Consider the following 13927-nt stretch of genomic DNA (forward strand, 5'->3'; position numbering starts at 1 on the left):
CCGGCGCAGGTCTTGGTATTCTTGGGCATCGAGTTGGACACGGTAGAGGGCGTGTCCCGACTCCCTGCGGATAAGGTACAGGCCTTGCGTCAGGAGATCTGCGATCTACTGGGTAGGGACAAGGCTACTCTAGGTGAAATTCAATGCCTGCTAGGGACCCTGAATTTTGCGCTAAAGGTCATACCCATGGGGAGGGTCTTTGCACGCAGGCTAGCTAGGGCGACTGCTGGTATAAAGAAGAAACATCACTGGGTCAAGCTGGGGACAGGGCTGAAGCAGGATCTGGCGGTATGGAGCGAATTCCTCGCCTGCTTTAACGGGACGGTTATTTGGAAGCAGCCCTGGATTGATAGTCAGGAACTCTGTCTTTTCACAGATGCCTCAGGCAGGGAAGGTTTTGGGGCTATCCTGGGCGAAGAATGGTGCGCGCAGGGATGGCCCAATGTTTGGCGCAGGCGTAGGATCACCAAAAATGTTACTGTGTTGGAGCTCTTCCCGATTGTTGTTGCATTACACCTATGGCCGGCGGCATTGTCAGACAGAAAGGTGGTGTTCTGGTCTGACAACATGGCGGTCGTTCAGGCAATTAACAACCAGTCCGCCAGGTGCCGGCTGGTGCTGTGCTTACTAAGGGAGTTGGTCCGGGCTTGCCTGCGCATCAATGTGGAGTTTAAAGCCAGGCACATTGAGGGGATTCAAAATGTGGCAGCTGACGCTCTTTCTCGTTTTCAGTGGCTCCGATTCAGGGAGGCCTGGCCGCGGGCGAGAGCGCAGATGACCCCATTCCCGGACCATCTATGGAGGATCCTGCAGTGGGACTGAGCCTGAAAGCGATGGGAGAAAGAGCTCTGGCCCCAGGTACCAGAAAGCGTTACAGCGCCCACATGGCAACATTCAGAGCAACTTCTGTGGCACTGGGTACTTCAGGGGCTGCGTTGGTGTCCCAGGTCCGAGCATTCCTGGTGTGGGCTAGGGGACAAGGGAAGAGCCGCTCATGGGTGGGCAGTCACTTGGCAGCCGTAAGCCACGACACTAGGTTGTCTGGCGGGGCGGATCCCACTAACTCCTATCCCATCCGGGCCGCCTTGAAGGGTTGGGCTAGGGAGGAGCCCAGGGCCCCTGATAATCGGGCGCCCATTGATTTCGAAATCCTGAAAGGCATGCTAGGGGCTCTCGAGTTAGTCACCTACTCTCATTACGAGGCCACGCTGTTTTCAGCCACATTCTGCTTAGCATTCTTCGGGGCTTTCAGAGTCAGTGAGTTAGTGGCTAGGTCCAAGGTCGACTGTTCAGGGGATGCGCTGGCAATTTCAGACGTGTCCATCTCCGGGTCACTGACCATTCTTTTACGCAAGTCCAAGACTGATCAGGCGGGGCGGGGGAGCAGGGTGGTTCTCCAGCCCCTAGGTGACCCCAGGTTCTGCCCAGTACAATGGGTAAAGGCGTTTTTGGAACACAGACCGCCTGGCCCTGGTTATCTCCTGTTGCATTCAAATGGTACCCCTGTAACTAGATACCAGTTCGAGCAGGTAATCAGGGCCAGTTTAGCCAGGGCGGGGCTCGCCCGGCCGGACAGAAGGTATTCCAGCCACTCCTTCCGCATTGGCGCTGCCACCGCCGCTCACCTGGCGGGATTAGAGGCCGCTCAGGTGAAGAAACTGGGGCGTTGGGAATCTGATTGCTATAAGATATACGTTCGCCCGTGAGGCAGCTGTTAGTAATGTGTTTGTGATTTATGGTGTGTATCGTTGAAATCACCCTTTCTGATTAAATAACTTGTGTGTACACCATGTCTCCTCTTTATTAGGACGAGTGGTGTGGGTGATCGGGCATTCATTTGTCGCCCGGGCGGCCCAATGGGCATTGCACCGAAATTGGATGCGACACTTCCCTCAGACCGAAGTGGAATGGATGGGGGTGCCGGGGATGAGATGGTTCGAACTCCGGAATAAGATCGAGCAGAGACTAAGAGCACACGGGTCCTCCTTTCCCCACCTGTTGGTGATACACCTGGGCGGTAACGACCTTGTTACCCTAGGGAGACGATTGCTGTTATTAGCCATGAAAAGAGACTTAGGGGAAATCTGCAAACGTCTGGGCGAGTGTGAGATCGTGTGGTCGGAGATCATCCCCCGCAGGTCTTGGCGGGGAGCTAAATCCTTGGAAGCGGTAGAGCACTCCAGGAGGCGCATTAATGGAGCTATGCGTAAGTTCACAGCCCAAAGGGGTTTGGGCTTTATTCGCCATGAGATGATTCGGGGGAATGTGAAGGGGTACTTCGACTTGGATGGAGTACACCTCTCCCAAATAGGCATGGACCTGTTTTTATTGGATTTAAGCGAAGCATTGGTGAATAGAGGGTGCAGGTAAAGAGCTAGGTTGGTGGGGGGCCCTGGCTGCGACGGTTAGCCGCCTCCAGGGCTGTGGCGGAGTTACAGGGCGATCTGGAAGCAGGCCGGTACAAAGGGTACCTCTGCGCGGCACCACGTGGTGCCTGAGCCAAAACGAGGAGCCTCCAGAGAGGTCCCGGAAGCCGGTCGGCGCCCCGCTAGGCCTGTGGGCGGTTGTGGGCCTGAACAACCGGGGGCTTGCTATGCGACGCTCCGCCCCGAGAGGGGGGGTGTGAGTAGAATCTCAACGGCACGTGATCGAAAAAAGAATCACTTGGGGGGGGGGGCAGCACTTGCGGGTCGTTCCCGTGCTGCCCGGCTCATCAGGCGGGGCAGGTGAAGTAGATGGCCGCCTGCCCTTGGATCGCCCGTAAGATAACCCACCTATTACATATCCTGGAATTATGTTATAAATCCTGCAGCATTTGTTACCCATTTACGACTGTTTCTTGTGTCTTCTTTGGGTAACCTAATGTGGGGAAGGGGGGAAAGCGGGGTGCCCCTGGGGGTACTATGCCGCTGACCGCGGCCCCCGTAGGGGGCCACTCGGCGGTCGGCGCCTTAGTGGCCCCGGGGCCCCGGTCACCCCTCCCCACTCCCTCCTTCGGGGGGGGCGGGGGCGGGGATCCCGATTGTTGCCCCCCTACGTGACGAGGGCCGGAAGTGACGCAAAAGGCGCGTCACTTCCGGGCCCAGGTGTGAGGAGCAGGCTATTTAGCCTTCCCCCACCCTCACTGGCGACCTCTTTGTCGCCCACCTCGCCTTTTACCCTCCCTACCGCTTACCCGGCGTGGTGTGGTGGGGTGGGGGTTTTTTGGTGAACGTTTTAATGTTTTCTTTTCGTTGCAGGCGGAGTTACAGGGCGATCTGGAAGCAGGCCGGTACAAAGGGTACCTCTGCGCGGCACCACGTGGTGCCTGAGCCAAAACGAGGAGCCTCCAGAGAGGTCCCGGAAGCCGGTCGGCGCCCCGCTAGGCCTGTGGGCGGTTGTGGGCCTGAACAACCGGGGGCTTGCTATGCGACGCTCCGCCCCGAGAGGGGGGGTGTGAGTAGAATCTCAACGGCACGTGATCGAAAAAAGAATCACTTGGGGGGGGCAGCACTTGCGGGTCGTTCCCGTGCTGCCCGGCTCATCAGGCGGGGCAGGTGAAGTAGATGGCCGCCTGCCCTTGGATCGCCCGTAAGATAACCCACCTATTACATATCCTGGAATTATGTAATAAATCCTGCAGCATTTGTTACCCATTTACAACTGTTTCTTGTGTCTTCTTTGGGTAACCTAATGTGGGGGAGGGGGGAAAGCGGGGTGCCCCTGGGGGTACTATGAAAAATAACACCGTTAGGCACACTGAATCCACATCTGTTGTAGCCTACAGCAGCTGTGGGAAAAAAACATTACTTACAGTCTCCGGGTTTGCAATAAGCTGCTTGCATTATGTTCGGACAGTCTGTTCAAAGTACACCAGCGGCACTTTCTTGTTTTGAAGATAATGTTAGATGTTGTCCAATAGTAACGCTCCAAATGGCCCTACGATTGCGCATAACCGAAAAGACCCGCAGGGCATGCTCTTGTAGCTAGCTGGCAGACACGTTACAAGGGAGGAGAAGTGCGTTCCAAGCCTCGTTCTGGCAAAAGAAATTTAATTGGTAAAAAATAAAGGAAGGGCTAGGCTATGTAGCGCAAACTCGACCTGGAGGTTTGGAAATTTATATGAGCACTACTTGCTTGCTTCACACAAGAACAAATTCATTTGTGTGTATTTTTAGGCATTGTGATATTAAATAAATGGCCCAGGATTTCAAGATGCTGAGCCGATGCGAGACTCGAACTGGGTTCCCTACTTACTGCCCCCTCCCTGCCTATCTCCCTCATTCCTGGCTGACGTCAGGGCTCCCCGCACTGGTGTCTGACCCCCGGACAGCAGAAAAGTAAAACATCCTGGGTTGCCTTGCGAGGATGTATGATAGTACATCGCAAACCATTACAACGCATGCTTTTAGCACGCAGTTTCCACATCGCAAAGACTTTTACTTCGCACAATTTTCCACCGCATGGCGTTTCAACGCTAATGTTGTTTACCCTATAGCACAATCCATTAGGACGCATACAGAAATATCGCACGCCATTACAACGCGTAATGTTTTATCTTTTTGGATCGTAAACTATGCTGTCTCGCCTTTGGGGCCTTATAAGTATTTAGCCTCCAGCATTTTTTCTACAGCTGAGGGCCAGTAGTGCTTCCACCAGCAAGCACTAACAAGTATCAAGCACTGTGGCTAGTTGTTGGCTAGGAGCAGACAGTGGTGTTTTGAGCTTTGACTTTACCTATATTTGTGGACTGGTTCACCATTCTAGCTTAATGGGTTACTGGGGGTCATCCGGAGTGAATTGTTTTTAATGATCCCCTGATTCATGTAACTAGATACCACGTAGCCCCACCTTATGCCCATTCAGTCTGCCATGCTCCTGGGCCACAGTCTGTATCTAGGTGAGTCAGCAGCACCTCTGAGTTAATGGGTTGGTGCTCCCCTTAGCATGACTGGTGGGTCCTGATTGGCATTATGGTATAATTGACTGGTTCCTGGCTGGGGTGAGATGTGCCTGCACTAGATTTAGTGCTCGCCCTCTCAGTCTGGATCCCACAAGCCATACAAGCATCTGCAAGGAGCGCTGCTGTTTAGAGTTCTTTGGGCGTATCTGATTTCTGTGCCAGTGTAATGTGGAGCCTCACCAGCAGCTCCTTGTCCCAACTTATACCTGAGGCCACAGCTCATACCTCAGCCAGTATGAGTCTCTTGTGGCCTAGCCCGTTCTGGCAGCACTTGTCTGCTATGTCAACAAAGTCCTGTGTCACCACCCACCAGGGGCTGTGGTCTGTAAAGTGAGAGCCCCGGTGTATTGGGTCCGGCTCCTCCATTCTTGAGCTGTTTCCGTTTGGTTACTGTATGCCTCAGCTCACTGTCAGATGCCCTTGGAGGAAAAGACAGCCTTCAACACATGGGTCCTAGACTGACTTTCCCATTGCTTGGGACGCTGCCTCAAGCCGCCAATTTGGGTTGATCGCCTTGCACTGGGCAGGTTCTCCTCCAATTTGTGCCAGAATGCAGCATTGCAGCACCCACTATTTGTCGCCGGATGTGGGTTGCTCCAGTGGGACCTTGTTGATGTTGTTTGGATTCTTGGGCAGCAGCATGATCGTAAATTGCTAAATCAGCCTGACAGAGATTGGAAATGTGTGTCGTATTGCCCCACCATCTTGGCCACGCCCCCAGGAGGTACTTCATTTCATATATAATATTCTTGTATTTATTTTAATTGAAATATATGTGAATACATATGAATTGTAATAAGTCATCTTCATTCTAGGTCAGACTGTCAATACAAAATGAGATGATCTTACTTAGATCACTGATTTAGTTCTGTTACTGTCAGTGGTATTACTATAAATGTATTCACCTGCTGCTGTTAGAAATGAAGATTCCCGGGAAGCGATCAGGGTATTGTTTGTTGTGGTCAAACAGGCACATGCTTAATACAACTTCTTCCCTTTCTAATGGCGCTAATAACCCCTGCCTGCCACAATCTCAGCCAGTTACACAGGTACTCCCCTCAATGATTAAACTGGTAGCATCATTCCTTGAAGGACTGGCATTATTTCTATGAATACATGACCAGGGCTACAGCTCTAGTTTGGATTTGATTTTGAATGCGTCATAAATTAGTGAACAACTGCTAAGAAAATGTTATTAACAGCCAAGAAAGGAAAACATAACGTGACATCTGTTTGTCTCTAAAATAGTACAAACGTTAATTGTAATATTACACCCCTCCAGTAAATTTCTGTAAACATCCTAGGCAACTTTCACTGCCCGAGGAATTTTGTGTTAATAACTCATGGAAACAAATTTGATGCCAGTAATTTAAAAAAAACGCTGACAAGTTCTATATATTGTGCACATTTCTGAGGGCGATATTTGATTTGTACCAATACCAAGACGCTTCTGCAACATTTACGAGACAAGTTAAAACCAAACCGTCGCATGGATCACATTCATCCAACAACACAAAGGGCTAATCTTTACGTTTGTCTTTAAAAAGCACATTCCTCCTTCTTCTTCTGCGCAAATCGCTGCCTATCAAGAGCTTTATTTTCTTGTCATGTTTTAGCAGCTGAAGGCTGAATTAGAACTATGACCTTCTGCTAATCTATAAAAACACAGGCGCCTACTAATAGTTTCTCAACATTAGGTTCACAGAGAGGGCAGGCCAGTATATGTAAAAGATTAAGGGAAGTATGAATAAATGCCAAAAAATACATATATGTTAACGCATACTTAACACTCCATGTTTCCTCACGTCCGAAAATGCTTTCTGGGCAAAATCTCTGTGCAAATCTGCAACCTGCCCCGCAGAGACGATACCAGTTAACTGTTTCCTGGAGTGAAAACACACCGATTTGCATACTTGACACTCCGTGTCTCCTCACTTCCGAAAATGCTTTCCGGGCAAAATATCTGTGAAAATGTACAGCCTGCCTCGCAGAGACGAATACAAGTCAACTGTTTTCTTGGAGTGAAAACACGCCGATTTGCATACCTGACAATCCGTGTCTCCTCACGTCTGAAAATGCTTTCCGGGCGAAATCTCTGTGAAAATGTGAAGCCTGCTCCACAGAGACGAATACAAGTCAACTGTTTTCTTGGAGTGAAAACACGCCGATTTGCATACCTGACAATCCGTGTCTCCTCACGTCTGAAAATGCTTTCCGGGCGAAATCTCTGTGAAAATGTGAAGCCTGCTCCACAGAGACGAATACAAGTCAACTGTTTCCCAGAGTGAAAACACGCCAGTTTATAATGTTAATCGGTAAACAGAATGTTTAATCTGAGCCAATTGACACAGTATTGTAGAGAAAGTGCAGAATGCTGTTTGATGGGCATGCGCGAGCGCGAAAACACGTCGATTTATAATGTTCATCGGTGTTTAATCCGACACAATTGCTTGCGTTGTAAATGTTACCGAAGTAAATGTGCACGCGATCTAAAAACCTGCGGTGTTAAGCCTCCCGCGATGTAAAAGCCGAGTTGCAAAGGCAGCGCGTGAATACAGTCGTTGTAATGAGTGTTTCCCCCTTGCGAACATTGAAATTCGACATCCGTCTACTCCTGCAGCCTCGCGTGCGCACTCACACACACACACACGCTTCCACTCATCACACGCTTGCTTAGACCTGAAGTGGATGCCTGCTTGTGCCCCGGGGGGACCGCGCAAAGTGCATTCTGATAGAGAAGCACTGTAGTAGGTCCCTGCTTGTGCCCCAGGGGCACTGTAAAGTGCACGCAATGGAAACAGAGATAAACCCCTTTAAGGGGCTTGTCTTGAAGCCAGGGAGGTGGCGTATCACATAAGGCTGCTGACGTTGGAGCTGAAGAGCAGAGTTCGATCCTCGGCTTGGGCTGTATTAATTATAAATAAAAAGGTTCCGTGGAGTGGGCTGTATTAATCAGTAATAATTAAACAAATCTCAGATGAGAGTTGCGAGAGACAAATAAAACGAGCATTGTGGGGAGAAACAAATAAAACAAGCATTGGCAATGAAATACAAGCAATGGCAAAGCAGATGAGAGTGGGGACGGGAGAAACAAATAAAACAAGCATTGGCAATGTAATCATAGGGGGTGAGAAGGCATTGTAAGAAGTAGACTTGTAAGAAGTAGCAGTAAAGGGGCCAATAGCCGTGGAAGGACACAAAGGAGGGACTAACAAGCCTACAGCCAATTGGAAGTCACCATTTAAGACACCAACCAATGAAAATGATTGGTGGAGAGTGGGTGGAGCTTTTATACACTATAGTGTATACTGCATGTCTCAACGAGACAGCGCAAGCGCTGCCTAGGCGAGACCTAAACATGGACTGCGGGAAAACAGAAAAAGAACTAACAGGAGCCTGAATTTGAAATTTCAATAGAAAGTGGTCTGACCAAGAGATGGGTAACGCAGGTTCACAAACTATAGACGTAACATTGGAAAAAATGGGATCCAAAAGATGGCCAGCTTTATGAGTGGGACCAGAGTTACAAAGAGTTAGATTCATAGCTAAAAAATCAGAAATAAGATTAGAGCATGCAGCATTGGTAGCGTCTTCCAGATGGAGATTCAAATCGCCAAGAATGGTGAAATTTGAGGAGGACAGAAGGAGGGAGGAGACCAAACCAGACAACGAGGCCGACCACAAAGAGGAGGGGCCAGGGGGTCGATAAAGCAAAAGCCCCGAAAAAGAAAAATTAGGAGTAAGTCTGAGTTGGAATAATGCGGCTTCACAATTTGGAAGTGTGACAGGTTCCAAATTGCATTGGGAAGACTGTTTATAAATAACAGCAATTCCTCCGCCCAACCCAGTGGTGCGGTCCAGTCTGGCGATGGCATAGTTAGACGGGAGGGCAACAGCTATATCCGGGCCAGAACTGTTGTGGAGCCAGGTCTCAGTCAAAAAGAGGGCATCAGGTGAGTCGTCCAAAAGGAGATCAAAAATGAAGCTTTTATGCTGAGGAAGGGAGCGGCAATTAAGGCTTAAGAAAAAAAAATTAGGAGCGGCGCTATCAGATAGCACGCCCGTATAGTTATTATTGACCGCCAAAGAGTGGGTCAAAGAAAAGGAACAATGGGCCGCAGGGCAAGTAAAAGGCCAAGCATCAGTGACAGAAAAAAGAGCACAATCAGTGAAGCCCTTCGGTCGTAGTGCAAGGAGTTGAGACGAGGAATACACTACTCGTGAGTCAGCTGCCAATGACCGAAGGACAGGGGTTCTGGCCCCATGCGCCGAACTGCCGCGGACGGGCGCAGACGGGCTTGCCTTTGGCGTGCCTTCGGCGCGCCGCCGGCGCGCCCGCTGCGCGCGTCCGCTGCGCGCGTCCGCTGCGCGGTTTAACAGGCATTCCTAAAGAGGCCTGGAGAGGATCACGTGCCCGGAAGGAGCGAGGGAACCCCGCCTCCTAGCAACTAGGCCAAACAGTAATTCTACTGCTTTCTCCCTCCACAACAAACGGGAAAACCCGTGGTGGAACGGGGAGTGGGCGGATCTACAGCTGAGAGCAAAGAGCAGGCAGTCCTACACGGAGGTGCAAAGAAGCAAACAGACAATGAGGCAGAAGCTAAACGAGTTAAAAACACAGAATCAGGGACATAGTAAGTACATTATCTTTGTTAAAAAACGGTACAAAATTGCATTTAAAACGGGGACTTAAATGAATAGGACACTGACTTCACAGCGCGCGTCCCCCCTTCTGCTGAAACCCATGGACTACTGCAGACAAGTATTAGCACGGCATGAATGGGCCACACATACATCAGTTGGGTTACCATGGGAGTAATATGCATCCACTGATTCCCATGGCCACCCCCAAGGCCACACATGCAATCTTGCTGGCATGGTCAAAGTCAATGGGCTAACACAGGAGTCACTGCCCCCCCATTTTTAACCACGGTGCCCAGCAGGCCCCCACCGGGACCCAAATGCCCTCACTCCTAAATGACAGTCTTGTGTATTGGTGTCTACTGATGGATGAAACACAAAAGGCTCACAGTTTTGTTAAAGTGTAATTCCACAGCTGTTTCTATGCCGAACTACACTCCAATGATTGCCTTGTCCATCAGCTTCCCATTTTCAATATGCACATCCGGCAAGGCACAACCCGCTTTGCATGTGCAGCATATTTTATGCTCAAATGGAAGCAACCAAAAGATGCTGCACCTAACAGAAGAATGCAGCTCGATAGCTGGACTGATGTAGGTTCACTCACTGGGAAATGTAAGGTTTTGCAGAAGGAATCATTCTCAACCTCCTATATATGGTCAAACTGCAATATTGTAATTTTGGTATTACCTGTACAGCCAGACTCCGAGAAGGGCAGACTGATTTAAGGAAGCAATGGCAGGACAACCCCCAAGGCGAAGATGATAGAACAACTTACAAAGATACATAGCTGAATAGAATGTGTGTCATTAAAGATCCTCACATTAGGGTGAATTCCTAGACACTCTGCCTGGACCGAGCACAAACAAGCTTACTCCTAAGTTGCGGTGAACCCTTAGTCACATACGCTCGCTTCCCAAACATAAATTAGAGCTATCTGACTTCTTAGGTAGTCATCACCTTGATTTACTCTTCATACCAGAGTCATGGGCAGATGCCTCGTCCAGCCTGGACTTCATTGTAGTTCCTCCATCAGGTTCACGTTTCATAGATTGGATAGACCGCTAGAAAAGGGGCGGCGGGCTTGCTCTGATTAATCGCAAATTTTTCACTTCCACATTTGAGACCGTTCCATCTTCGGTTTGTGAAACATTCGTATGTAGCTTGGAACTCACTAAAAATCAACCTTTCAGTGGCATCTTAGTTTATCGCCAGCCTGGCCCCAGAAACTGCTTTCTGAATTCCATAGGTTCCTTGCTGGAAGCTGGTATTTATGTTAAGGATTCACCATTGTAGGTGACTTCAATTTCCATCTCGAAGCTTTTTCAGATAAAGACACTGACTCTTCTGGAAATCACAAGCGCTCTAGGTCTGGTGCAACTTATCAACACACCCACACATCAGGCAGGACATCCTTTCGGCGGCATCTTCTCCAATAACTGACATGTCACATTACAGGAGATCTTGCCACTAGTCTGGCCAGGTCACCATGCTATTCTATTTAATATTAGCACCCCCCAGATAGCACATCACAACCTGGATTCGGCTCAACCATCCTGTTATCAGCCTGGAACAAAATTCAAACTTACTCAGCAACTTGCGCACACTCAGCTCACCGCTTCCTCTCATATCGAACAAGCCATGTCAGACTATCGCAATTGGCTTAGCCCTACATGTATTAAGCTAGCCCCATATAAGTCCTCCTCTGCACACAGAAGCACACCATCAGCACCCTGGTTTACAGAGACACTCAGGAAAGAAAAACAGATATGTGGAAGACAAGAAAGGATCTGGTGTTCACACTATGATGAACTAGAGAACGAATGTTATAACGCGGCATTATCTAATTATAAACTCTTCCCAAAGAAAGAGAAATACATATATTAAACCTATCAAATTGAGCAGCTCAAAAATTCCTTAAAGGAACTTTTCCAAGAAGTCTCCAAACTCACCAAATGTCAATGTAACAAGTCAACACATTCCAGTCAGGCTTTCTGTGACACATTGTCCTCTCATTTTATGAATAAAGTCAAGATAATATACTCCAACCTCGAGGTCTCTAATACTCCAGCCCCTATGGAAGTAAACAAGGAGGGGCTTCTTGATCAGGAAATCATCAAAGAATTCTCCCCAGTCACAACAGCGCTTCTTTCTCAAATGATCACAACTGCAGTGCCAGGCTCTCTTTTAGAACCTTGTCTCCCTTCACTACTAAAGCTGGTCCCCAATTTAATTGCTCCCAACCTCACTGCTATTCTCAACTCCATGTTTAGCTCTGGTGTTTATCCTTCCCAAAAGAAGAAAGCATCAATTCATCCTCTCATAAAAAAGCCCAATCTAAATAAGACAGATCCCAATAACTATTGTTCCGTTTCCTGCCTTCCTCTCAGCCAAATTGGTGGAGAAAGAGATGACTCTTCAGCTGGCCCGATTCATACATAGCAACCAGTACCTGGACCCAGCGCAATTTGGGCTCAGGCCAGGACGGTACAGAGAACGTCCTTACCAAAGCCACGGAAGAGATCAGAGTCGCACTCGATAGGGGAGAAGCGGCTGCGCTCATTCTTCTCGACTTGTCGGCTGCCTTTGATACGGTTCACCACACACTTCTGATCAACCATCTAAGGGGCACATGCATCAAAGGTTTTTGCGATCGCAAACGGTGCGATTCGCAAAAATCGGCCGTTTGCGATCGCAAATTACCCTTTGGAGATGCATGAAAGTGTTTCCTATGCTCAATTTAAGAATTCGCAATTATTTGTGAATTCCTAAATTGCGATTGCATTTAAGGAATCGCAATTTGCGATTCCTTAAATGGAATGCTAGAAGCACTTTCAAATAGCGATTTCGGTATTTGAGACTGCAAATTACAGACAAATCAAACTTGTCTGTAATTTGCAAAAACTTTGAAAAATGTACTAAAATGCATTTTTTTAAGTTTTAGGTTACACACACATATGCCCTTGGGGCATGTGTGTGCGCAACATGGGTGCACATCACAATTTCAGGGGTGCAACAGGGTGTCATTTTGACACCCTTGTACCCTTGAAATTGCATGAGCAATTTGCGAGTACCTACTGGTACTCGCAAATTGCACATGCAATCTCCCATTCATTCCTATGGGCCTGTAGGCCCATAGGAATGAATAGGAAGGCATTCCTTAATTGTGACTCGCAATTTGCGAGTCGCAATTAAGGAATGTTTAGGAATCGCTATTTTTATAGCGATTCCTACATGCATAGGCTTTTGCGATTCCTTAATTGCGATTCCTTAATAATCGCAATTAAGGAATCGCAAAAGCCTTCCTTGATGCATGTGCCAGTAAGTAAATTAGGCATTAAAGAGCACTGGCCTGCTATCTCTTTTCTGTTTGACAGAGTACAAACGGTCGCTCTTGACCAGTTTACCTAACCTCCCTTTTCCCTTCTGTGCGGGATCCCCAGGGATCTTCACACAGTCCAACCTTATTTAATATATGTGATACATGGCTGGCTACGATGATTAAAGCTCATGGTTTTTCCCTCTGATGACACTTAAATTGTAATCTCAGCTTTCAACCAGGACTCTAACATCTTCTCCCGTTTCCATGACTGCATGTTGGTGATCAGTCAATGGATGAAAAATCACTGTTTAAAGCAGAACTCAGATAAGACTGAGGTGGTCGAGTTTGGAAACTTTTCTCCTAGTTGGGCTCCCTCGCTGGTGGCCTGATGAACTTAGATCTACCCCAATTCCGGTAACTAAAGCTAAGAATCTAGGAGTCATCATTGACACTAAGTTGAATTTCAGATGCCAGGTGAATGCTGTTACATCCTAAGTGTTGAGGACGATCTAGAAAATTCTCTCTTACGTCGCAGCTAATACAAGAAAAACTGTTATCACTGCTCTTATTTTGTCCAAATTAGACTACTGCAATGGACTCTACATAATCTTGCCAGTAAAACTCAGAAAAAGACTCCAAACTCTGCAGAACGCAGCTACTAGATTGCTCTTGGGTATTCTGAAATTCCAATCTGTGTCACAAGGAATCCATAAGCTCCCCTGGCTACAAGTCAGAAGTTGCATTACATTCAAGGTCCTTTGCACAGCCCACAAGACCCTTCACGGCATAGGCCTGAGTTTCTCAGACACTCTTTTGACTGGTATATACCCAGTAGACTTTTGCGCTCCCCTGGTGCCTAGATATTGGTGGTTCCCTTATTTCGGTGGGTTAACTGCGGAGGTCGGAGCTTTGAACCAGGGACTGTCTCAGATTGGAACAACCTTCCCCCACACAATAGGACTTAATCATCCGTTATCTTATTCAGGAAAGAGCTGAAGACGTGGCTTTTTAACTAGTCATTG

At 48.3% G+C, this 13927-nt stretch overlaps 1 protein-coding gene across 1 annotated transcript in view; it reads right to left on the reverse strand.

The window, feature by feature from the left end:
- Positions 1 to 13927, reverse strand: part of LOC146809166 (IgGFc-binding protein-like) — a 249274-nt gene that overhangs the window by 194539 nt on the left and 40808 nt on the right. The window lies entirely within an intron of this gene.

Source organism: Triturus cristatus, chromosome 7 (assembly GCF_964204655.1).
Source record: "Triturus cristatus chromosome 7, aTriCri1.1, whole genome shotgun sequence".
Classification (NCBI taxonomy): Eukaryota; Metazoa; Chordata; class Amphibia; order Caudata; family Salamandridae; genus Triturus; species Triturus cristatus.